General features: G+C 36.6%; 2 long non-coding RNA genes across 2 annotated transcripts; one reads left to right on the forward strand and one right to left on the reverse strand.

The window, feature by feature from the left end:
• Positions 1 to 2,288: 2,288 nt before the first annotated feature.
• Positions 2,289 to 27,174, reverse strand: LOC111947376 (uncharacterized). Its single transcript, XR_002873190.2, has 2 exons — positions 27,035 to 27,174; positions 2,289 to 3,735 (listed from the first exon to the last, which is right to left on the reverse strand). It is a non-coding gene; the product is annotated as an uncharacterized LOC111947376 (long non-coding RNA).
• LOC105353962 (uncharacterized) lies at positions 26,846 to 27,355 on the forward strand. Its single transcript, XR_908664.3, has 2 exons — positions 26,846 to 26,976; positions 27,055 to 27,355. It is a non-coding gene; the product is annotated as an uncharacterized LOC105353962 (long non-coding RNA).

Consider the following 27,355-nt stretch of genomic DNA (forward strand, 5'->3'; position numbering starts at 1 on the left):
GACTTTTATAGCTGTCATTTTTAGCCCAATTGGGATAGGTTTTAAGTTCAAACAGAGCCTCAGATCTGACAGAACACCATTTACTACTGAAGTGCTTGTTTTTTTTTTTTGTGGCTTCACCTTCATCCTTGCCCACTGTCAATTTGAATTCCTCTTCTCTAACATTCCTCTGGTACATAGTGCTGTAGTTGTAATAGTTGTCATATCATCCACGTATGCTCTAATTGGTAGATGTTGCTCCCCAGACTGAAGCCTCTCCCCTCCTACTTTTGAGGTGCTATATTAGGTTCCACCACATAGAAAAGAGGGCAATTGTGAGACAGTATAGGAGAGAACATTTTTATAATGAAAATAAGAAATTAGTAAAGGTTTTTGGTAGATTTTCGAAAGGAAAAAATTGAAAATATACAGAACATACTGCAATTGCATGTGACCACTGTCAAAGTAAAATTGAGTACATAATACACATCAAGACAGTTGTAAAAAGTATGACAAAACCTATTGTTAATATAAGCCTGGAGACAAATGGCATCAAAACGTTTTTCTTACTAATTCAGTGCATTTCATTTTCTATATTGGTTAATGATTATTTTTATTATCAACCTTATATTAATGTCTCAATTTAATTCTCTAAAATAAAATAACCTGACTGGTTTAAAAGTGCAATAGAACACCATGCTCCCACAGATGATGCCATAACTTTTTTTTATTTTTTTTTATTTCCATCTTCAGGCGCCTATTTTTCTGCTTTTAATTACTCACTTAATAAATGTGGGAGACACTGCTTTTGGGCCTCACTGGTACATTATTGTAGGTAAATTGCATTCAATGTGTCGTATCCGAGATTAATTGCAATCTTTATTCCCTTTGCACTGAGACAATTTGTAATTAACATTTGACCTTTGTGCTCCTCAACCTTTCTGTGTAACAACTAATTTGTGAAACACTGTCCCATGTAACGTCATTAGATCATCCTGTATGTGTGTGTAAGGACATGTAGGTGCTACTTCTAGATTAAAAGGTTTTTAATTGAGCTTTTACAAGCACACTTACAACGTTGTGGTTAATTGATGCTATGCAGTTGTGTATTAAAGTGTTTGAGAACAAGGATAGATTGTTTGGCAACTACACACATTTTAACTCCAAAATGCGTGTGGGGGTCAAAGGTGAGCCATCAAGCTTTTTGTTTTGCAATATACTTTATGGTGAAAAGTTTTCATTGTATATTCAATTCAATATCAATGTAACTATTTTGGAAAAGGCAGTGCTGATTAAACAAGAATTTTGACTTGAATTTGATCAAATTTGGCCAGTTGTTCAACCTTTTAGCATAGGAGATGTCGCCAGCGACACCTAAAAACCCCCACAATCTTTGACCCTTCCACAACTGTTCAACCGCTTATATGATCAAGGTGAATCGGCTGATTCTGACACAGAGTAAACACAGAATGACATGATTTACGTTGATAGCTTAATGGACTTATCTACAGTGAAGTTGTGCATATTGATACAAAGCTACTTTTCTCCACTTCAGGGCAACCAGGGTCGCAGGTTCAAAACAGACTGAATCAACTGATCTGCAAGGCTGGGACATGGCAGGAGTAAAGCTGGACTCCTTAGAAACAGTGCTGAAATGATGCTTCAAAATCTGAAGCACCCATCCCCTCCTCTAGCGTCTGGACCAATACAAGGGGCACACAGGCAGCAAGACAAGACCTGAGCGAGACAGAAGGTCTTTCTACAGTACATGTGGCAATTACACTGAATAACTCTTCTATTTAAACCTACTTACTTCAGGAAACCACCTGACAGCCTTATTAATTTCATTTTACACTGCTGATTTGCACTGTATATACGTAGGGGATGAATGATGTACTCTGATTCTGAGAATCCACTGGATTTTTATTATTAACATCAACGCTTGAAAGATTGTCAAAAGCTACAGTGTTAAAGGGGTAACACTTTAATTTTTGAGTGAAAGGGCAAGGTTGACAAGGTTGAATCCCAATCCCCTTAAAAAAAAAGAGCTGTGAAGACCCACACCATAAGCAAAACAAACAAAAAAAAGAAATACATGAGAATGTACCTAGACATTTTAACAGCCATTGCTCTGTTTTGATTTTTTTGCACACGCATTTAAGCCCTTTATCACTAAAATAAATACATAGTTTATATTTTTTTAAAAGTTTGATAACATTGTCATGAAAACCTTTTAATGCTGGAAAAAAAAAAAATTCACTGAGCTTCAAAAGCATCACTGTGCACATTTGAAGAGTCTCAGTATAGCATTGTTTTTTTTTTTCTTTTTTAATTCACATGTAAGTATAATCCTTATTATATGCCATTTATCAATCACAGATACCAACAGTAATCTGATCGTCTACTTGTGAAATTTAAAAAATTAAGAGCAATAGCGAAAGTTGTAAATGACCAGATTCATGCCAACTTTCTAAATTTTTTGCACTAATTCTGGTGACTACTAAGGAGGGCTAGTGGGTGACTTAGGTTACAAAAATCAGATCTAGTAATCCTGAGATAAAACAACTGTAATATATTGATTTTATTTCTTAATGTCATCAAATGTTTCATGCATAAATTTCCACTTTGAGTTCACCAAAATTAAATTGACATGTTCCAAACTTAATATTAATCATAAGTGGTGTAATCAATAAATAACAATTACAAATGCAGCATTTTACCTTTGATCCTACCTTTCATGTGCTGAAGTAAAATGGGAAATGCTTGTCCTGCAAACTAAAAAAAACAACATCAACTAAATCTATCAAATGTTTGTCCCTGTTGAAATTTGAGTTAGAGAGCACCTCTCCATTTTCAAGACAATCCAAACAACACAGGCATGGCAAATCAAGCTACTGATTGGGCAGCAAGATTAGTGCACAGGTTTGTCTCAGGCTGGCTACGACAAAATGTAGCCTAAAATGTGCATTTTTGTTACAAAGCACAATATCACAAATGTCAAGGTTTATGAAAGACTGCAATCATATTTTTAAGTGCATTTTGACTAACAAGTTTTAACCCACCATTAAATGAGCTCAGGATTCAATTTCTTATGTATTTAAGGCTGTAATCTCACTGTTCAGGATTTTCTAGATTGATTAATAAATTTAGAAGTTAGATTATAACAAATCTTTTCAATGGCTAAGGGGATGTTCATGTTTGTGTAATTGATGTAAACCGCTAACACCTAAAAGCAACTAAAAGTGCACTGAAAATTCATGTACATTTGAATATTTTCCTTTTTTGTATTTACATTTTTGTTTTTACTATGTACCAAGTTGCAGCTAGTGTGTACGCTTATATTTTTTTCAAATTACAAACTGCAATAATGCTAGCATAAGGCCAACTATAAATATTGACAAGTAACTTCAAATATCTGCTATTAAAAGACAAATCCCCCAAAACATTAAAATCCACTTCATTTAGTTTTTCGTTATAAAAATCCATTTGATACAACAAATTTAAAGTGCCTGTCTCATGATTTCCTTAGCATGGCGGACCCAAGTGCTGGAACCCAGAGAACGAGACTGGTAAGTGAGTGGTAAGAATGATTTTAATTTCTCCAAGGTAATCAGGAAGTTTGATGTGGATCCAGAGGAGACACTGGCTCGTGGCGTGGCTGGAGGTACAAACGCGGTCGGCGTCGGTTGAAGGTGCCCGTGGTTCTCCGTGAGGTGGGTTCGATGTTTCACTGACGTCACTCGTGGCGAAGTTTTCCTGAAGCAGGAGAGTAAGATTTAGTCAAGGGCGAGTACAGGAACAGAGAACTTGACAAAACCAGACTAGAGACCAGGCTTAGTCACCCTTAGGGGTAACGATCTGGCGTTGAACTGATGGGTGAGTCTCCTTAAGAACAGCAGGGTTGATGAGGTTGAGTGACGACAGCTGGAGATGGTTAGGAGAAGAGCAGCTGGAGGAGGGGGGGGGGGAACTGAACCGGGCACCATGATAGCCTGTATCATGTTAAATTAAGTCTTTTTAACTTTTAGGTGTTTCATAATGTTCATTCCTCTTAAAAAGAAATCCCAAAGTGGTATTGTGATGCATTCGCGTATTTCTGAGTAGTCCTCAAAAAACCTGCTCTCTGAGGACCAGCCCCTTCTAACCCATGACAACCAGTGGGTTCTCACAAGCGGACGTAGGCCAGTGAACAGCCCCTTTCAGACTGAGTCTGCACTGCAAACACAGGCTAAAACAAACTCACCCACTTTCTCTGCAGAGCTAGCTGTGTTTGGCAAAAATGCTTTCCTTTTATATGCACAATATGCACATCCATCTATGCAGTAGTTGGGATGTTATTTGTTTTCGTGAGCGACACACTGACATGCTGCAGAGTTTGACTCTAGGTTGACGCCATGAAATGTGCGGCACCCACAAGAACCGAAAGCCGGATTCCTCAGAGATCGAGTCATCTGCCTTCCGGGTTGTAAAATTGCTCAGGAAAAAAACTAATATTTAGTAATAAAAATGTGTTTCTTTTGTGTGCTAAAGATAATATATTATCATATACATGGGGACTGTTTAGTATTAAAAGGCATAAGAATAGCATGGAATAGGGCCTTTAAGGCCATCACATTTACTCAACATACAAACTTCTACAATGGTAACTATAACAAAACAACAACCTCTTTAAAGTTACAAATCATCTGCCTGTCACTTATTTGTTCAGAAATAATCAAAGTCACAGTTCTGTTTGCATAATCACTTAATCTTTTTGAAGTGACACCTCCCTTTGCTTTCTAGGATTAATAATTTGTAACAACACAAAGCTACAATTAAACAATTTAAGATTAAACATAAAACAAAAAAAATCTCATGGTATTTTTTAAACCAGATGCTCAAATAGAATAGCTTGTTGAAATATTCAGATGATGGAGAGGACTTCTCCATCTGCACAGTGTGGCCTGCCAAAGAGAACACTCTCGCTCTGTTGAGGCAGGTGTAGCCAAGTACCTTTGTGGGATAAACGACGGCTTGCCAAGGCCACCTGTGTGTGCCCACCACTGCCCTGGACATGTGTCTGCGCTCACATGCGGCGCTGCCTTGTACCCGTCCAGAGTTTTGTCTCATCATCAGATTCCGACTCCGACCTCATTAGATGAAAGGTCGTCCTCTCGGTTGGCATAACTCTCTATTCTGTAACACGAGAGTTCTAGTAGGGCTTTGTTAAGTTAATGATTTAGGCAATCATGAGAGTGAACTGATAGAAAATCAAAAGCAGCAGAAGAGATACAAAGAATAATTTGAATTTGGAGATGACTGAGGGTCACAGCTGAAGAGTAAAAAAATAGGGGAGGCTATGATTCAACTCTGGGCTGCGTTTGAGGATGTTTCATTACCTTGCAAATCAGAGAAGCTCACAGAAAAACACTTTGAAACCTTTGTGTCCCCAAACAGAGACACTGTTGTGTTTTGCCCTCTAGCAAAGCGGAGTTTTCTCTTCATAGCTGTGGAAACAGTGAATTTTTACTTTAACTAGAATGGTTAGAATAAGAACCCTAAAGATACATGTGCAACTCTAAAGCCAATATCAAAGAAGCATCTGAAATATTTTGTTATTTTGCAAGGCTATGAGGCTGTATCATGGAATGTCAGTGTTCTTTGGGGCTAGAAGCAACTTTTATTTGTATGTTTTTCATTACAAACAGATTAACTCATTTGCTCAAGAACTTTTTAGCCTAATAACAAAAGTAATGTTCAGTGTAATCAGCATTATTTTGATGTTTATCGGTGATAAAAGGACCACATCAACTGTTGGAAATCAATTCTTTTACTAATTTAATACATTGTATCCTTTTTGACACGAACAGCATGCTTGTGTGCATGTGGTTCAGTTAAGACTGTGCAATCTAAAAGACTTGATTATACTTTGTGTTAACTTTTTGTAGGTTTGTTATTTGCATCAGCTTGTGCACATGTACTTGACAAAACAAGTTATTCACACTCAAATGTTGTCAATGTTTGAAGTTTTCTTTTTTCTTTTCTGTGTTTTAGTTTGCTGCACATCAAGTTGTGTAAAATAGCTCCTACAGCAATCCGTTTTAGTGTTATAATACCTTTTAAATGATGTCAAGCATAAAAACACAATTTTACACCTTTTTATTCTAAGGGGACATGTGAAACAAAGTGGAATTTCTTATCTTAAGACATTCCATCATGAGAATCTCTGTTGTGTTTTCACTTTTTTAAAGTTACCTTGTACTTCTTGATAAACTTTGAAGAGGTAAGGTATTGTCAAAAGGGCTCCCAAAGGAGTAGCAACGCTCCCCATTAAAGGACGTTTGGTATTCATTATAAATTGTTTTAGACATGAACCATCTGGGAAAAATAAACAAAGAAAACATGAATTATATTCTACTTAGGAGAGGCATGTCAAAACAAATCCTTTCATTTAGAATTACATTATTGAAGAAAAATAGAAAAATGACACAAACAAAATAACTTCATCCTTATGTTTGTTGCTGTTATTGCACAACTAGATACATATTATTTAAATGCAGGTGTAATGTAAGTTATCCCGGAAAAAAAAACAAAAACAAGCTGCAGTATTTCAATTACAATTAGAATCTTTTAAGGTAATGTTAAAATGAAGGCCATTAGAGATTGAAAAATATTTATTTTTTGACTTTTGTTTCTATAGTGTAAATCATCACAGGTGTGAAAACTTGTGCTCAAATATCGCAATTTTTATGTTCTATCATTGATCCAATTCCTTCATTTTAACTCCATGACGCCTGATCTTATTTCCATCTCTCTCTCCCTCTCTTTCCATTTATATGCCACTTGTGTGTTTGCTTTCAAGTATATGTTAAGTCAAGGTCCATGTAGAACAAAAGTGGTTTAATGCATATTTGCATCAACAGATGTCAAGGGGTTAAACCTGCAGCCAAAAGGAAATACAAATAAATAAATAAAACAAAAGGAAAAAAATGAACAAGACCATTTTACATTTTTGTAAAAAATTAAGTGACATAAGGTCTAACACTAATTTCTCAGTCTCTTTTGGAAAGCTTATTAATCTAAACAATAATGTTAAGAAAGTTGAAAAGATTATATATTTCACATGATTATAAAATTATCTTTAGATGCTGTCCATATCATCCAATACATTATTTTTAAAAGAGGGATTTTAAAATACCTAAATTAAATCTAAGTTTTTATATAAATGCAATTCTCTTTCAGTGGTCAGGAAGCTGAAAGCATTCCTACAGTGCCTCTCTCTGGGACAACATAGTACTCACTGATAACATTAAAATGTATTAATCCAGAAATAATCTCCCCACAATATTGAATAGTTGTGAAAACTGGAAATTGTGTAGAATTTGAATGTTTACTGTCTCCCATTTAAATTGTGACTAATTTAAGGCTGCAAAAGAAATCTCACAATGCTAAGCTAAATGTATGATTTCAGACATTTTGGGGTTCCTTTTATGTAAAGCTACACAAAAAACAAGATTTACTTTTGTGTTTTCGTGGCTACTATTTCAGTTTTAAGGCTTTTTGTGACAGCTATGTTCGTTTTGAGTAGACTCCAGTCACAAGACAACTTTTATACAAACTGAGGAGGCAGTCTAACTGTTGTCAGCAAGCAAATTTCGCTGCAAGCAAGCTGTTTGACAAACTGAAACAACGTTAGCGGTTCATTAATAAGGCATAAACAGGTGTTTGGCCACAACAAAACAAGTTTAAAGCTTTTTTTCTGTAGGCTTAAGTATGCTTGCAGAAATTGCATAGACTCATGCAGAAACACAGACAGCCTTGCATGCGTATGCATATCCTCGAGCAGGAGCGCTATACAAAGACATGCTGGTTTCACCACACACACACACTTTTGCAAAATAATTCAAAAATATTAAAGGCAATGGGCTGACAGGCTTCATGCAGAGTCCTGGAGTCGGCATTTAGCTAATTGCAAGCATGCTGTCACAACACCAAGGTTATTGTTTTCCAGCACTGGCCTTTTTTCTGTATTTTCACCAAGGACAAAATGGGTTTTAATCTGACAAAGTAATTAGCATATAAATTAAGAAGAAAAAAAAGAAGTGTTTTTTTTTTGTTTTTGTTTCTCATAATTTTGAAATCTACTTTGTCCTTCCTATTTCAGTAAAGAAGCAGAAGAACTGTGACCCAAAACATAAAAAAAGACAACAAAAAGTAAACTTCAGACACACTTGGCTCTTCTGCAGATCTCCATCCATCTAAAGCTGACTTCCTGTTGGGCTGCCCTTGAACAGAGTATAAAGAGGACACGGTCCAGTCTGCTGACATGTTTGTTATCATTTTTGAACGTAATTAATAACTGAGTGCATTTTGACCTTCTACTGCTTGAAATGAAAACTTCCCGGCAAGGCATCAAACATGTGAAAGGTTTTATGCAAAATTAAACACTTAGATATCGCTTTTGCCAATGAGGGCACTGCAAGTTGCATCCTTTAATTGGAAGCCAGCATTGAACTTATTCCTATTAAATGACCATCGATGTTCTTTATAGTAAAACCCTGCATATTTCAGATCAAATCAGAGTCATCCCATATTTATTTATTTATTTTTTATCACAACAATAATCCACTTCCTCATCCAGCTGCAACATTCTGCATTCCAGTTGTGTACTTGACAGTGTCACTTGCATTTCCTCATTAGGGTTTATAAATAGACTCAGCACAAGCTAAAACGTCTCTTGTCAATGCACAGGGCTCCTGGGTGCCAGAATATTGGAAAGGACCTCAGTGTGCTCAGTGAGATACAGGATTCATTTTGGCAGCCATCCTAATGGTAACAAAGATCCGATTCTCTACACTTGTCACTTTGACATATCGGTTTTACAAAAACACACCCAAATAATTTGCAAACAAACTTTCTACTGTTATTTTAATGGAAATCGCAGGACAGCAAAGCCTCCCACTGATAAAAGCAGTGTGACTACCAGGCTGTCAAAACCACCAGCTGACGTATCTTGTTGGGGAGAGGTGGGAAACATTGAGTCCTAAGAGCTGGAAGATTTGGAGATAACCCAATTTGACAGCTCACCCATGAGTGTGAAGTTGTGTCAGTTAGAGCAAGCTTTTCTTGAAGGCATGAATCTAAGGAGACTTACTGAGGACCAACTTTGGATAGTAATGAGCAGAGAATCACCTAGAAAACCTACTCAAAATACATGAGTTATTCCAACTCATTTACCCACTTTTTACCCCTGACATTTACAAAAATGGATTCTGAATGTTGAAGTTTTCACCGAGGGGCAACACTTTGACTTCCTGTTTCAGTCAAGATTGAAAATAATAAAAACTTAGTAGGGCCAGGTCAGTTTAGAAATAATACTTACTGAATCTAAAACTTTCTTTCAAAACTCTGCTTGAATTTTATATTCATGTCAGTGGCTCTAAGAATGTAGTTGATATGAATTCTCTTTTTTTTTCTTGTTTTACATTTGCCAGAGTGTATCTAGCCTTCGCCCAACAGTAGGTGGGGTACGCTCCAGCAACCTCATGTCCCTAAAGGGATCCAGTTGGTCTGGAAGATGGATAAATCGATATTTTTTAATAATTTAAAAACTTTTTCCCTTTTTTGATGGCAAGTTCATGTATATGTAATGGATGTAGCATAAAATAACACCAAATTATCTTTTCATTACCATGTTAACATTGCTCTAGAAAAGTCTTAGCATGTGGCTAGTGACAGCATGACTACAATTTGGCGGGTGTCGAAATCAACTGGGAATGCCACAAGAGTCGGTGGGTTTCACAGGACAAATGTATCAGTTCACCATCCTGAAGGATAATGCTAGACTGGGCTGGCAAAACTTAAGATTCACGAAGAAGTGGGGGAAAAAAGGTCGCCCAAGATAAATACTTTAGAAGGACACCTGTCAAAGTTGTATTCTGTAGGGAATTTGCGACTATTGATTTTACCATGCAACGGACAACACTTGGTGTTGCGCATTTGTAACATGGAGGTCAGTCAAAGGCGTGTGCTAAAACCCACCACCAGTCTGGAACTCCCAAGAGGATTTAGCAGGACTGCAGACAAAGATGACACTGTGGAGCCACGTCTGTGAGTTATGTGCCCAAGACTAAATGGTAGACATTGGAAAGAAAGTTTAACATTTTCATTGAAAAGACCTTGTAACAGTCTGTCTCCAGAGACCCTCCAAGGAAGGCAATAAAAGTGAAAGGACACACTATGAAGAATAGTCGAGATAGAAATATTCACTTATTTTAATTGGTTTAAAAATTAATAATAAAGGTCTTGCTTTCAGACAAAACAGGACAGACATATGTTTTAAAAAAAGCTTATATTTCTGTTTACGTTTAAGTTTTTTTTTTATGTTGAGAATGAGGTCAGAGCTGGTTCTTCACACAATACACAAACAACTCAACTATTTCAATTGTAAATCTGTTTCATTCTTTTTAAATTGCTGGGGGGGGGAAACAACTTCATGTTTGGAGATTCCACATATTGAAACAAAAAAGATGTGCTTGTTTTTAAATGTCTAATGATACAAAAAAGGTTGGTAATTAAGAATTGAATGCACACGCAATTCAATCTTCAAAATATATTCCAAAAATTGGAAGCCGAAGAGTAAATCCCCTTCATAAGTGCATACACATAAGCGTAGAAAACACACACACACATTTATCAGAGTACATAAACACATCCTTTCACATCGGTGGTCATGTGGCACTGAGTGTCATTATTCTCAGAATCCCAAGCTGCCCTGGGGTTAGCTGCGACAATCTGTTTATGTCTCTGGACTGTGACTTTGTGTACACATGTGTGTTTGTGGGAGAGTGTGTAAAGGATGAGAAGTGTCTGGAAGACAGTGACTAATGGATCCGGGTAGGGAGGGAGTTGGGGTTAGAAGGGGGTTTGCAGAGACAGATTAAGGAAAAATGTCGGCCCACTTTCTAACACCCTGCCCTGATTCTGTCTTAAAATCAAGCATACGAGCTGTGATCACCCAAATCATTTTGCTGGTTGTTGAACAGCAATTTTATTTTTTTCATTCTTGCATTTTCGGAACCTCTGTGTGGCAGGGGGTTTAAACTGAACATGAAGTCCTACAGGGTTCTGATTTTGGACTACACATGTCTTCATGTGTGAGTTATATGTGTTACCCTGATAATCATTTTTTTGTGTATTACTACAATATATCATATGCATCATGCATCTTTTAAATCTTTTTTTCCAAAAGGGAATTACCATAAGTAGTGATTTACTGTGGTACTAAAAAGCATTACCTATCATTTTTGCACAACTGATCTTTTTTGTTGGTTTTGGATATAACTAGCAACCATAATGAACAAGGAATTGCATCTTCTTCCACTATATATGGTACTTTTTTGTGCTATACTATTTTGGTCAAAGGGTGGCAGTATTTATTCACATTTGTGCTCCTTGAATGTGCTTCTGCACTTCTTTTCTGCAGCTTTGAAAATAAGATATCCCATTATATACAACAGAAAAGCAAAGCTTCTGATTTCAGAATATAAAAGTATCTCTATATTTAACAATAGCTGAGAAAATAAATCTGTTTTATAAAAGATAAAGTGCATTTTTGAAGAGTAATAACTTGAAAATAAATGGCTATTTTTCTTTTATGAAGCATTCATTTCAATAATAACATTCAAAAATTAACAAATATGCAAAAAATGTGTTATTCCCGTGTCATTAGGATTTGCTGACGTTCTTTTTGATTGACGTGTTCAGAGAAAGTGGGGAGTGACAAATGATTGTGACGCAGCTCAGGCCAGCACACAGCAGGGGGCAAACCAGAGCCTCGGAAAAATTCTATCCAATGGAGAAAGTGCTCTGTTTAGATAATCTGATTCTTTTTCTTTGGTTTAATAGCGTGTACATGTTTGCTGAGTGTTGGGGAAAATGTGCCCACGTCCTACTAAATCGAGCTGCTTTGACCCTGTCCCCTGAATTGGACGGCCCCTTTAACAAGCAACCAAATTTTGATCAAACTTTCATTGCTCGTCGCGATTTACAAATCCCTTGTCGCGTTTCACTCAGGCTCCGACAAGGAAGAAGCCTGCGAGACCTGCTGCACCATTTACATACTGAAAAGTTCAACCACTCTTCAAATCAAATTTTCAAACATCACCTTTAGGAGGATAAAGATTTCCGAATGTGTTTTTTTTTTTCCCTTGCAAACTACAGTCTGCTGGCGGAGTGACACTATTGCCAGTGTCACATCTGTGTCTCTTTACTGTGCCAGCAAATGATGAACTCAATTTTTGCACAAGAACTCTTACATAAGTTGGAGCTGGGGTGCAAATGAGTCTTAAGAAGATAAAGTTAAGGGGGATTTTTTCAAAAAAAAAAGTAGGCTAAATTAATTAAAAAGATATAATCTTCCTGTGTGCTTGAGTGTAAAAAAGGGTGCTAATTTAACTACCTTCTAACAGTGCAAACTTAAATTCAGCACTACATGATCAAATGTAGGGGAACTGCAATCCGTGTTTCAAATTTAGCTTTTGAAAATGTGTATTGCTTTGAAAGATTAGGACATTTTACAAAGGCAGATGATTTATTTTTGGCTGGGAACAAGTTCTTTAATTAATCCCACTCCGATCAACTTTTGATATATTGTAAAAGTTCCAAGTGGTCTTTTATGTATGATTATGACGTTTTTAGGCAAAATAAAAAAAAAAAATGTCGTTTTCTAGGACATAGTTTCTGCAGAGCGGCAGGGGTTCATCAAAAATTCCCCTAGTTGTAGGCAGGAATATTGGGGAGAAGTAAGCCTCCCATTACTTCCTATCATCCCCCCAATCTAACCTTACGACTGCAACAAAAGTGAAGAGCTACATTGGAGATAGCCAGTCGTGGAGTTTTGAGCCAGAAAACATACGTGGATCTTTCTTTCTGGGGTGGATGCATCAAAATGGAGCAGAGCAGGGAGCTTTTTGTCAGCCGATTGTAGATTTTACGAGACTACAAGCTTTTTTAAATGGCACTTTTTCGTCTGCTCCCGATTCACAATGATTAAAGGAAATACTCAGAAATACAATTGTGATTTTCATTATGTTTTCCATCATAAGAAAAATGCTACAAGAACATGTTAAAAAGAACAATTTTCAATTGGAGTGGGTTTTTAATGAAGAAATGTGCCAAGCATGACACGTATAAATGTTCTGATAAAATGCATGGCTCATGTTTATCAGAAGGAGAAAGGACTCCGAGCTTTTTGTATTGTGTTTCCGTTCCTAACTCTGGGCTGTTAGTCTTTTGTAATGGTAATCAAAGATTCGATCAGAGAACATGCAGGTAACTGTCAGAAGACAGTTTCTTGACATGTGAAACTTCAAAGAACTTGTAAAAAACAGTCGTAACAAGCACAAAGACTTTCTACAACTTTTTTTTCTCTCCTTTCTGTCATAGAACCCCTCCTAATCACCCTTCAACCCTGCAATCCTTGTTGCACACCTCTCCAGGCAGCCAGCCTTCACGGCTCCCACCTTTTCTCTCATACACTTTTCTTTGATGTATTCTCAAGGAAATTCACACACCTTGAGCCCAGAGGAGCCGCATGTCTAAAGCCAGCCACCCCTTCATCCCTGTCGCTGCTTGATTAATTCACAAATCCAAAACAGTCACTTCCTGCGACACTAATTTCCTATGGAAGAAGACGCTGTAGTTGGCAGGACAGGCAGCTCTGTGGATGTCTGAATGCCGGATTCTTTCCTGTAATAAATCATTAGCCATTAGGGGCCTATGTGCCCTAAATGACTTAAACAAATGAACTTGTCTGCTTTAATAAGACCTTCCATTACCTGCATATGTTTAAGATGGAAGAAAAAAAGTAACACGACATTAGGTGCCAAAAATAATAATGCTTTGAAATAATAAATAAAAACATCTATTACTGTCATATTTGTCAAAATCACCATTCCTGTTCTAGTACATGTTTTTAATCCACATTTTCTTTTCATGATATATTTTCTTTATTGTAAGTTTTTCAAGTAATAAACTGACCAAACAGAGGCCTCAATAAAAGCATATGGTGCCCAAAACCTTTGATTGACGTATTCTTCTGAGGCCACTTTCAGTGGAAGGGGGGTGGATTTCTAACAGGTTTACTTATGATTGGCAAGAGTGGTAGACTGCTTATGACGTCATCTGCATGCAGGTTTGCCCATGGAAAGCCCATATCCAACAGAAAGGGCAGTTTGGACTAAAGGCCACGTCACTTTTTTTGTGGATGCTGCACGGATGCGTGCATTAATTTTGTCCTGTTTATAGGCAATTCATTAGGGATTTATGAATCAACTATGTCATTTTAATATGATATGTGTGTACGATTTAAAAGTTATACATCGATCATGCATGCGTGAAAGAACTGTTAGACATGTGTGGTATGCCACAAATTTGCGTATGCATTTCGCAAAAATCATGCACAATTGCACAAGATTTATAAAAGAATTGCGTGTAAATTACATAGAACGTGTGCTAACTGGGAAATTCTCAACCGAGCAAAGATTTTTGAACAGTAGAAAAAAAGAAAAAAAAAAAAAAAAAAAAAAAAAAAAAAAGATTTTTGAACAGCTCAAAACCGAATTCACTTGAAGACCGGTCGGCCAAAAACCCTTGACGGACATCTGTCCACATCGACAAACAAAATAAATACTTATGAATTACGTATATCACACATGTATCGCGGAAGACCTTTTTTTTTTTACGTGGAAAATGCGCAAAATGTACGTAGTGGCTGTGTGTCAGTCTTTAGGCTTAAAACAGATATGCTTAAGTTCTAGGTGACTGTAAGCCATCTAATTGGTCTTCATTTCAAACCATCAAATTAACTTTATTCAGAATTGACTACAAATTGTCTTAAATATTGCTGCATTTCCTTCCTCCAAAACGCTGTTGGTTCAGTTCCCAATTTCTTTTCTTTGCTTTCTCTTTTCTCCTGTTTTTGATGCCGCAGGTGTATCTCGGAGCGCAGCTGCATGTTTCTCACCATGCTGCTATGTGTTTCAAATAATCCTCACCTTTTCATGCACTCAGCCCTAAACTCTAACTCTTACATGAAGACTCCGGTGGAGCTATGAGGTTACAAAGCCTTGAAAATACAGTATCCTGAAAGCATATATGTAATAAAACATTAATTTCCAGAATATGTTTAAAATTATGCATTTTGGCTTAAATATTGAAATACCTATTTTGTTTGACTAAAAATTATTATTATATTTTTTTAAATATATTTCACAAGTTTAAATTAATTGATATTGTTCTCCATATTCATTTTGAATATATCAAAATATCAAATTGTGAGAAAAAATAAAAATAATAAATATTAAAAAGGTAAAACCACATTTTCTTTTGGCACTTTTGAATAAGTTTGATTTTCGCTGTTTGAACTTATGGCAATAAATATTGATGAAGTAATCATTTGCACATGTTGTGCCCTTTTGAAACCTTTGTGGCAAAAATACAAACACATAGAATCTAATACTGAATCATCAAAGAAATGATTTAATATGACTCTCAGAAAAATGTCACTGAAATATGTTACTCAATTATTAAAAATTAAAAGGTGTAATTGTTTAATTCCTCATATCCTACCCTTTCCTAAATAAGTTTTCCCCTATATAGACGCCCTATAATCCATTACCTTTATACACATCACTGATGTTTTCTGTCTAAATCCAGTGACAAAGTCAAAGCAATGCACACGTTAAATTATTTAACATTCTGGGGTTTTGGTCCCATGATTGCTCCACTTTAAATAAACTAAAATATTACTCTTTATTTTACGACTGAATTTTAGGGCCAGTTTACAAACAATTGTTTTTTTGTTTTTTTTTATTACAACTTTTATTCCCTAATTTACAAGAACAAAAGTCATAAATGTTTAGCTACGAGATCTTAAGTCACAAATTTACGAGAAAAATATGTGACTTAAAATCTCGTAAATTTACGGGAAAAGTCATAGATTATTGAGAAAAAAAATACCAAAGTTGTCTGTTCCAGAGCAATGGAGCCACTACTGCAAAAGCTCTGTCACCTTTAGTCTTTAACCGGGTTCTCTTTACAACCAGCAGACCCTGATCACATGACCTCAGGGATGTATGGCTGCAAAACGTCTTTTATGTAGACCTGTGCTTGGCTATCAAGAGCTGTATATGTGTTATGACCCCTGGTAGTCTCTGCTTGTTTTCGGTGTGTGTGTGTATGTGTATGTGTTCTAGCTCCTGTAGTCTGCTCCTGCACAGCTGCTGACTCCGCCCCCTCTGCAGAGCTGATTGAGGCTGCTTCCAATCGCCTGGCTTGGAGGGAAGCTTTAAAACAGGGGTGTCAAACTCATTTTCACAGAGGGCCACATCAGCATAGTGGTTGTCCTCAAAGGGCCAGATATAACTTATACATGTATCTAAATGTAATGAAAAATGAATGTAACTACTCCTTAATGTTAAATAACTCATTATTTATTTACCTTAACTTTTTAAAGTGACCATTACAGTTGCATAGAAAACACATGTTTGCTTGTTACTTGTTACTCTAGCATAAATCCTTTTACATTTGATTCTGTCAGTTTAGATTTTTATGGACAGTGTTTAAGTCCTAATGTATGTTTGCCCAATCGGAAATTTCAAGTCTGATTCCTAGATGTAAACAAATACACACTTTTTCTAATAAATTAAAAACTTGTATGTTCTCGCGGGCCACATAAAATGACATGGAGGGCCACATTTGGCCCCCTGGCCTTAAGTTTGACACATGTGCTTTAAAAGCTTCCAGGATCCTCTGCTCCAGTGGCAACGGCATTCGTGAGTGGGAATTGGTACCTTCAGCCTGCCCCTGCTGTCTGCCTGGCCTTAGCTTAAGAAAGCCTCTGGTTTCCCCCTTAGTTAGAGTCTGGTTTTGTCCTTTTGTTAGATTTACTCTTGTGGTCTTTTTTTGCATTTTGAGTCATTTGGAGTTTTGTATTTCTGTCTTAGTTGAGTTGCTATTAAGACTGATAATTTAAGTTACCGGTATACCATTATTTATTCCCCCTTTGGTGTTTTGTTGGTTAATTTCCTTTAGATCCCTTTGATTTTTATGTGTCACCAAATAAACGGTAATCATTATTTTCTTTATGTTACACATTTCTCCCTCCTCTCTGAAAAGGGACGTAACAGTATGTTAAAACCAGGATTTTAAAATGCACTTGGTAGTGGATGGGGAGCCAGTGCAGCTGGATTAATAATGGGGTGACGTGTGAAAACTTAGATGATTTCGTTAAAAGCCTTGCAGCTTGGGTGAAGAGGACCGCTGCTTTATTTTCCTTTTCATTCAGGTACCCAGAAGTCACCTTACGTCATGAACCTGTCATGCGCAGAACACAAAGGTACAAACTGTTACATACGACCCCTCCTCCAGATGAAACGTCCCGTTTTGACATAGAACAACAATGATAAATAAAAAATAGTCTGTTAAAAATGGCAAAAGTGCTCCTCCTCAGACGGAAGTGTCACACAAACTTAGAGATCTTGTCTTTCATGGAGAAAAAAAAGGCTGCAGGGATACCGATGGCTTCATCAACGGGCTGCAGAAATCCTGCAAACCGCCCATTAATAAATCTTAAATATAACAAATGAGCTTCCAAACATTTGGAACGTTATCAATAAACATTCAGCTTACCCATTCAACTAAGTTTAGACGGTCCGCCCTGCTTCTGCGCGGCATTCACTTGCTTTTTTATTTATTTTTTTGGTGGCCCTAAAACCCCCTTTGTATTATTTACTCTGATTAAGGCAGGTTTTTTTTTTTTTTTTTTTTTTTTTTTTTTCAGAAAATGGCAGTCAGAGCAAGTATTAATGGAACAAGTGAATCCAAGATGACAAGTAGACTGGTCAAAATTCACCAAAACTTAAACAAGCTTTCAACTGCTGATTTAGCAAAAATCCTTTAAAACTTTTTGTTTTCTTTTTTTTTCTCCTTAAGGGAGCTATTGATCAGCTGAATATCCAGTGTTAGTCATCAGCAGCCAATTTTTGGTGCAACCTTTTTTCACTTTAATGTTTATTTATGAGGAGCGGTGCACGGTACAAATACAGCTTAAAGCTCATTTTCACCTGCAGTCCCCTGGCAGTACATTGGTAGGTGTAATTAAAAAAGAAAAAAAAAAGACAAATACACAAAAAAATAACAAAATCAATCACTGTGAAACTAAACCATGCACAAGAACAGGCTCAATGGATTACGTTTCCACAGATCTCAGAAAATCAAAAACCATCACATTAATATTAAATCCTGAGAGTGCGGTGATTTAGGCTAAAAACACAATTGAACCCCTTCAACCAAACACTACACTTGGTTATTCAATACAACAGTTGTTATGTAAAGCTCAGATTTTTTATGTTTAACATTCAATATTTCATGTTTTTACAGTGAGCTCTTCTCAGTGGCAGAGGAGGTAGTGTTGTGGTGCTTTTAAAGGTTGTGGTTAGGAATCACCACAGAGCAAATGTTGTGATCTGTTTTTCACTGACAGCAAAACTAAAATTATTGGGAAAAAAAAGAATTAAATCATCAATACATATTAAAAATTGTACTGAACATTCATTTATTCTTAGTAATGCCCCTTAAAGCGTAAACATTCCATAAAAGGGAGACTTGTTTTCTCTAAACTGTGGTTAAATCTAACAATACATGTTTACAGTCAAAAACAAAAGAATCCTCACATCTGCTTTGCTCATTTGACAGTTCATTAATAATTGAATGAGATGGTGTGTAAAAGTCAGTCTGTTTTTCATTTTCTTCGTCTAATTCACGTTGTTCGCTACATACTGTGTTCTTGTTCGTTGTCAATCTTAAACCTAAGGATGGAGTTTTCACCTTGGAGTTTGTCTCCTGGAGGCTGAATAGGAGAGTAGGCATGCCTTAAAAGCTGAGTTAGGGGCAACAAATGAAAGATTTGTTGTTTTTTTTTTCTTTCTGCTTCCATTGTGGGAAAAGATCTATTCAAACGAGGAGTAAAAATGAATATGTGCCTGAAATAACCATGGGCAGAAGTACCAATTGTAAACCTTGTTTTTTTTTGTTGTTGTTTTTTTTTTGTTGTTGTCAGAGAAATGCTACTTGTAGTCTGTAGTGATTTGAAAGTCTACTTCAATTCTGTAAAGAGCCTATTCTACATGGGAAGGGTAGTATGTGTTAAAGTAAAAAAGTATTTTTATTTGAACACAGTATTCTTTTGCAGTTGGCAAGGTTTTGACATCCAGCCTACAAATGATAAATTACTAAACTGCAAATCAAAAATCCAACATAGAGGGTCATAGAGACACAATCATAAGTTCATCACTCCAGAAACTTAAGTACTGTTGTTAGAAGACATGGGGGGGGGAAAGGTCAAAAATACCAATTATGGATATAATGTCTAATGTCAGTATTATATTACTTTTGATTTCCTGTTTTGTTCTGCTGTTTAAATGTCAACAATTTTGTGACTAAATGGTCAACAAAGCCATTTTTTTTCATTTTAAACTAATCTTTGTCATGAAAAGTGAGAAGACAGCCATGCTCTCAAACATACTAATGGATGGATCATCACACCATCAGAAACATACTAATGGATCATCACACCATCAGAAGTGCTGCAGTGATTAAAAGCAAACAGAACAAGACAGGCTAAACATATGGGAACTCAATATAAGCACCAAAAAAGGCTTAAAACTTTATTCCTGTTTATTTCAACCTTTGGGTACTCCTGCTTAAAATGTCCCACTGGAGAATTGTATTGCCCACTTTTGAGTTAAATAGGCCTAATAAATACCTAATCATTTCTTCAAACTCTTATTTTTTAATACAGTATTTTCTTTACTATAAGGAGAACTTAAAAGTCTAAATTATTTTCAAAAAACAACACTCTGCCTCTATATATCAGTATATTCTGGTTGTGCTTACTAATGTCGTAGTAAATTTGAGGCACATGCCGCTGTACAAAATGTTTGGTTGGGTGTTATTGTTAATATGCTAATGCTGCAAATGTGTAGTAGTGTGTGGTGGATTTTTTAGGTGTTACCAGCAGGGTTAGTTAGCGTGGTCATAGTAATGTTTGTTTTAGCAGTAATGTTTGAGGGTGTTTTTTTTTTCCATGTTCTTTGTTTTGTCTTTTGTTTTGTGTCAAAAAGTGTCAAAAATCAGCCGTGTTTTTGGGTGCATTCACACAAGTAGAGTGGCTCCGCGTTTATTCAGATGTTTGTGAAGTGTGAAAGCTCAATAACAGCAAAAAAAGAAAAAAAAAGATCTTTATCCTCTTCATGTAAAGTCGCAATCCAAACTTGCAAATAAACTCTGCTGCTTTTCCCTTTGATGTGAAAGCACATAGACCAAACACAAGCCATTTAAAATATATATTTTAAGAACTGTTTTCAAAATACAGCTTAAGTAATATGAGCAACTTTGACCCAATTCTTAAATATAAATGTTTTTGTTCACCTTTCAGCATATCCCTTCATTGGTCGCCACAGTGAATCAGTTTTCACTGATTCCACTGATTTTCACAGATTGGTTTGGCAGAGACTTTTACACTGGATGTCCTCCCTGACACAACTCTATTTGGTGGTAGGCGGGCACCTGTGTTTGGCAGCGGAGCGGCCACCAGTGTGTGAATGTGTGAGTGAATGTGTGTGTGACTGGGTGAACGGGTCTGTTACTGTAAAGTGCTTTGTCCTTGTAGGAAGAAAGGCGCTATATAAGTATACGCCATTTACCATTTGGGCTTGGGACCGGCACAGGTAGACCCAGGCTTAGGCCCCATTGTGACTACATAGTTAGGATGTAGCTCAAAAGGTCTTGCCCAAGGACCCACACTGGATGAAGCTCATCGTCTCCCTTAGGAATTGAATCCTCATTTCCCATGTGCCAGTACTTCCAAAAATAATCATGTCAAAAAAATTACTGCGTATTGAATATTACACAAAAGTGTGTTATCAAGAAGCCCATTGACCATGTTGTGAAGTGTACTCTGTTTTCTGTTTTTTGGTTTCTGCTCTTTAGTTTTTTTTTCTATCCTATTGCCTATAAGTTGTTCAAATTACGGGTCAACCCTCTTTACGGGTGAAGTGATCAAAAAAATGTACAAAATGTAATGTAACATGGAAAAAAAAAGAAAAACAGAGTCATGAACCAAACAAAGGGTTTTGAGTGCAGAGCCAAGATGCAGCAATTAGCAGAAAGTATCAGCTTGATAAATAAAAGTTATTGTTCAGTGACATTAGCTCTCTGCCCTTTTTATAAAAAACAAGCTCCAATTAAACCCTAAGCCAAGTGCTCAGCTCAGCCACTGGCACAGTTATCCATCTTTATCTACTTTAATCCCCAAATTACACTTAACATAAAGTTCTGCTACTCAAAGGGCATTAACAACTCTGTGAGAGAAAAGCTGACAAACAGAAACCAGGGTGTTATTTTACCACACTGGTTAAATTTTCTCAAACAAAGGAATAATTTACTGCTTTTTACTTTACTGCATGTTTGATGTTGTAAAGTTTACAACTGCATGTTGTACAACAGTCTTAAGCTCCGTTTAACAGACGCATTAGAAAGGCTTTTACAATGTTTGCTTGATCCAGTAGTGTAAAATTCATTAAACCCATCCCATGATGGGGGATGGGATCGTGTTGATAAAGCAGATCATGTTGATAAAGCTGCAGGGCCTGATAGCTATCAAATGTAATTAAATTGATAATTACAAATGAAAAAAAACACACACTTTTCTGCTGTAATTATGGAGCAGAAACAGCATGTTCTTTCTGCCCTATTTACAACCTTAAGTGCAGCATTTTGTCTTTTAATTCACTGGGCAAAACAAATCTAGAAAATGAAATGTGATTTAATAAAAAACATGAAACATTCAACTCTTTCATCTGGTTGTTGATAATGGTTGGTTTTGATTTTCACACAAATACAAAATAGTTCTTAATCAGTTAAAAAAAAATAAGAAAACACCAAAAGTATTAGTCCCTAAAAAAGAAAATGTTTGGATGTTCAGTCAAAACCATATCACACATGATAAATCATGTAATAAAAATGGTAATGGTAGAAGAGGGGTGGGATTATAAAAGTTTGTTTCCTTCCACTCCCTTTCAAGCAACCTTTGATTTAACGTGTAATTATCCTAAGTTGACACGTCTTTGTATGAATGTCTGAATGCTGATCCTATTGTTTTGTACATCATTCTTGCTTTGACTGCTTTAAATAAATCATTTCAAATAAAAGAAAAAAATCAAATCGTAAACCCTGCTAATAAAAATTAAAAAAAAAATTTCATGCAGCAAAACATATTATTTTGGTCTGCTTTGACAAATTCAAATAAACAAAACTACCCTGACAGTTATGGTAGCATGCTAATGGTAAGACCATTCTAAAGGAATTGATTGGACAGTCAGTCAGTCAAAAGCCCCTCCCCCCCCCCCCCCCCCCCATGTGTTCAATTTCTGTTAGTTGTGAGATACGAGGTTCCTGAAATCAAATATTTTTATTTATTTTTTAATTACCTGAACTGATTTTTTTATAACTGTTTTAGAAATGAAGGGAAAAATGTTACCCAATGGGTAAAAAGCAAAAAACAAAACAAAGCAATACAACACAAACCACAGTGTGCATTCATTGACTTTTTTCCCCAATCGTAGGGCTTTCTTTCCTATTAAAGCAGCACTTGCTGCTGTCCCAATAATGGGCCTTCTGAGTTACAACAAAAAATAGGATTTTGTCAAGAAAAACTTCATAAATGATAACGTACTGTTCATACTTTGACAAAGCAGGGCATCGTGCATAAATGTATAAGAAGCAGTAAGCAAAGGATTCATAATTAGTGCTAAACCTCTGAGCCACATGACTATAGATGATATATGCACCATTATGAGGATGTGTGCAGAAAACCCTTTTTATCTAACACAGACAAAACATGGCAGTATTATACATTTTTCCAGCTCGATTCTTTGTATTAGTTGCTTAATAAAATAGATAAAAGAGAGCATAAAAGTTGTAAGAAGCCTTAATGAATCTTAATATCAAAGCCCCAAAAAGCAATAGTGGAACTGAAAATAGTTTTTTTTTCTTTAGAGAAAATCAAATGTTTCTTCTTGTCTACATACCTAAAGTATGGAGTCATTCATTCATAAAGACTAAACGCAATCAGTGAGAGCTCAGCTTTTGTTTCAATACCTTTAGTTTTGTTGACTGTCATAATAAATAATTAAAAAAGAATAAGCCTTAGTTTACAGATTAAATAAGTCAAAAACAATTGGATTTTTTTTGCTATTGTACTGACGAGGTTGAATATTTTACACCTTTGATGGACAGAAAACAGTTTTGTTCCTTGATTTATAAAGACAGTTTATAAGTTGAAACAATTCATTAGTAATACTGTATCAAACTTTTTTTAAATATGGTGCTACGAATAAAACTTCAAAGGCAGTGAGGGAAATCACCATTTAAGGCTTCATTTTGCTTTTCAAAAAAAAATGTACCCCTTTTTTTCTGTCTTTAAAAAAGTGATTGATTAAAGTGAGTTTTGGTACAGTCAGACCAGCAGTTTGACCACATCTAAGCAAAATTCTACATTTAGCCTCATGAAAGAACACAGGGAAAATAAAACTTATTTCCTTGAAACAGAACTATGAATAGAAAGCAGGGCAGAACTCTGTACTTTGATCTGAGATATACCATGTTTGTTCTTTTTCTGCAGCTCAGCATGTCTAATTTCATGCAGATTCATTCAAATGAGAAAAGTAGAATGAGTTGAATATTAACTATGACTTTCAATATGACTTGCCTCTAAGCCTAATATCTACTTTTAAAAGTTGTTTTTGAGTGCAACAATTTTAGGCATAAGGTTAACGTAACCTAAAACAGTAAATATTTAAAGTGAGTTTACAATATTGAAAAGCAAGGGTGTGTCATAAGATCCAGTGATTTAGAAGAGGTGGATCAATAATCAGGTCTTGGATAGGGTTATTTCAAGTCCCCCCCTTAAACAATAGCCTTGGTGCCTATAAATGACCCTTTCTTCCTTTCCACTCCACCAACACATCTCTGCAGTGATTGGTAGACAAGTGGCTGCTCCTGGGAGAAAATGATTCCTGCGACCCTGGAGGAAGGGTGAATGCTCAGTCTCAATTCACCCACGGTCTGTTTCAGGTTTATTGCACAGTAATCTCAAGAAACTTCCTACTGGTAGTAATTGCCTTGCCAGCATTTTTTAGCAGGAGTCATTTAAAAAAGAGAAGGTAAGTTGGCCTATCCTCTTTACTGTGTTTTATTCCCCAAACCCCCAAGCTTGAGCTTTGTTTTTTCTTCTCTTCAGCATTTTTGTCCATAAAAAAGGTGAAAGTTTGTCATCCAACATCATCTACCAAGGGAAAGATTAGTTACTCTTATGATGTACAGTATGGGTTACAAATGTTTGTTTATGTGCTCCTGGGTGACCGCCCTATGTTTGTGTAGAGGGAAAAGATATTGAAAGTGAGAGTTCAATTCCCCAGTAAGCAAGGCCACAGTCGGACAATTGTTTTCTGTCAGGGGCGACAAAAGCAGAATATACATTTTAAATTTTTGATTATCTTTTTCCAAGCAGAAAAAAATATGGATGCACTGCCCATGAATATTAATTGGACATTGTTTCATGGTGGCCCTGCCTCTGGACTAAAACAGATTCTTCACTCAAAACAGCCTGGTCAAGGTAGATTATGGGGGGATATTGGAATTACGACAGGTGCCATGACCGCCATTATGCGAGCCTCTCACACTCTGAAGACTCTGGCATGAAGATGATTAATGAAAAGGCCTATTTGTTTTCGTATTCACTTGAGCTAAAAGTGGTTTAAAATTGCTGCATTTATACACATATAGAGACAGACCAAATGGGTTGCTATGATAACCAAACTGCCAGATGCAGACATGCAACTCATTTCTTATTTTTTGTGCATTAATAAAAAGTAAAAAATCCAATCTAATCTTCAACAATTTAAGATCTATCTGCTAATTAGAAAAAAAAAGATGGCTTACATCTCTGAATTTTGGACTTAACTGCTGATATCAAGCGTTGCTGTGAATAGACAGCGATTGATTATGGTTGACACTGATGAAGAAGGATACTGTATGCAGATTCTCCTTCCATCAATGCCAGGGTGGCTACACACTTGATTATTTTTAGCTCTAGTCTGCATGATCCTCACACCATTTTTCTTTTAAGATGAGCCAAACTGCCCCAGCCTACACTACTGGAATCAAACAGCGCTGTGATTTCCATTGCCCTTTTCCAGACTTTACAGCATCTGTGCACAACATACCACATCAGACTCTAATGTTTTCTCTAAAGGATTAAGATCACTACAAAACAACAGAATGACAAGAAATATGCAATATGTGACAGATGTATGCCAAAGCAAATTATGATTTGTGTATTTGTTGTTCTAAATAGACATAATTACTTGAGTATTATTTTACATCTGTTTGACTGGTATTTTTATGAAACAGTGTGCAGTTTTATTGTTTGTGACTCCCACCAGGACAGCTGGAAAGGATCCACGTTTGAAAAATTATGTTTGCTGATTTTAATTATTGCAGGCTGAACTCGTAATTTGTTCATTACTTCTTTTTTATATCTTTTTGGAAATGACCCAAATTGAAAATAATAGACTTGGGGCATGTTTAACCTGGAGGGGGCTAGAGCACCCCCAGAAACTGCACGAGAGATGATATTTCTCGGCTGGCCTAGAAACGCTGCAATTTTTTTCCCCCCGCTAGAGCTGTAAGAAGTGTCTAGGAAGACACTTATGGAGTCGGCTGCCCTCTTGACCCAAACCCAGATGAACATCTGATGGGTTGGGAGATGAAAGTACGACTGGATAGATAGATGGATGTAAAGAAGACTTTTGCATAAAAACTGTGTGAAACCCTGCTGTACCTCATATCTGCATTATTATTTTAAACACTCAATAGATAATATGTATTTGGCCGTTGGTTGTTGATGTTGTCTGATTGTAATGGATGCCTGGGCATTCATTATTTATGCATGTATTTGTTATGATGTGAGAATGAGATGCCGACTATTGATAAAACTACAAACAGATAATGATAATGATATATTTTTGTTGTTGAATGGGACTAAGGTATTAGGCTTGAATAAGCAACAGCTTCTGCCTATCTCCTTTTTAGACATGATTATTGTTCTGAAGTTCTGTCAAATGGAGATTCTTTTGAATGACTGAAAGACCATTGTTATGAGCAAATGTATTGATTTATCTGTTGAAAAGAAAAGAAAAGGTTTTTCTAAAGTGTTAAAATCAAATCCGGAGAACAAATTTCACATACCTAGGTGCGTGACAACTAATGGGAGTTTAACTTTAATAATCAAAAGTTTATATCTAAAATGTGTTGACCTTGACAAAAAACAAATCATGCACACAGGTTTAGATAAATGGGTGTTTTTTTTATTTTTTTATTGCTCATCTCCTGAGGAAAGAGTTGAACGTCACATTTGAGTAGCTACAGAGGCGTTCAGAAGAAACTGGAGGAATGGGATTAAAAAAAAAAGTTTTTGTTTCTTTTTCGTCACTGTCTGTCATATTTGTTGAGTGACTTCACACTGTACTGTTTGCTTAATAAGTTGTAGTATTATGGACATCAAGAAACTAGATGCATAACCAAAATAAAAAAGTATAACAACTTTACTGTTACATCCATTGGAACACCTCTGGTGGAAACAGCACTATATTTCACTCTCGTCATGTAGACAAGGGCACACAAGGAGAGGAAAACTAAGAAAATAACTCAAGGACCAATGTTAGATCATCAATATGGGACGTTTCAAGTCCCTGTGTGTGTCATGGTGGCCTGTCAGACTCCTCCCCCTCCCAGCTCTGCTCCAGACTCTCAGCTGTGACTCATCACCTCATCCACGCACCTGCTACTTAAGGAGACTCACCTCAAGCATTCTTCGCCAGATCGTTAAACCTGATGGTGCTAAACTCACCTCATGCCTTGTCTGGCCCTCTGTGTGTCATGTTGCCTCGCTTACCTTCTGTTGCTGTGCTTCAGGTCTGCCTTTCCCACGAGAGTCTCCCGAGTCCTCAGCCGACGCGAGCAGAAGCTGAATCCCTCACGCTCCTCAAGAACTCCAGCCACGCCACCGTCAAGAACTCCAGCCACGCCTCCGCCAAGAACTCCAGCCACGTTGCAGTCAAAAGACTCCATTCACGCCACTGCTGTGAGCTCCGGTCACGCCGCTGTAAGATCTCCGTGCTCACCTTGGTCTACGAGCCGCTGTCAAGCTGCACGCCGCTCTCCCCTACTGGATCCGCTAGCCCCTTCAAAATAAAACTAGTTACTTACCTTTTCA

This window comes from Oryzias latipes, chromosome 4 (assembly GCF_053564925.1).
Source record: "Oryzias latipes strain Hd-rR chromosome 4, Olatipes_Hd-rR_3.1".
NCBI lineage: Eukaryota > Metazoa > Chordata > Actinopteri > Beloniformes > Adrianichthyidae > Oryzias > Oryzias latipes.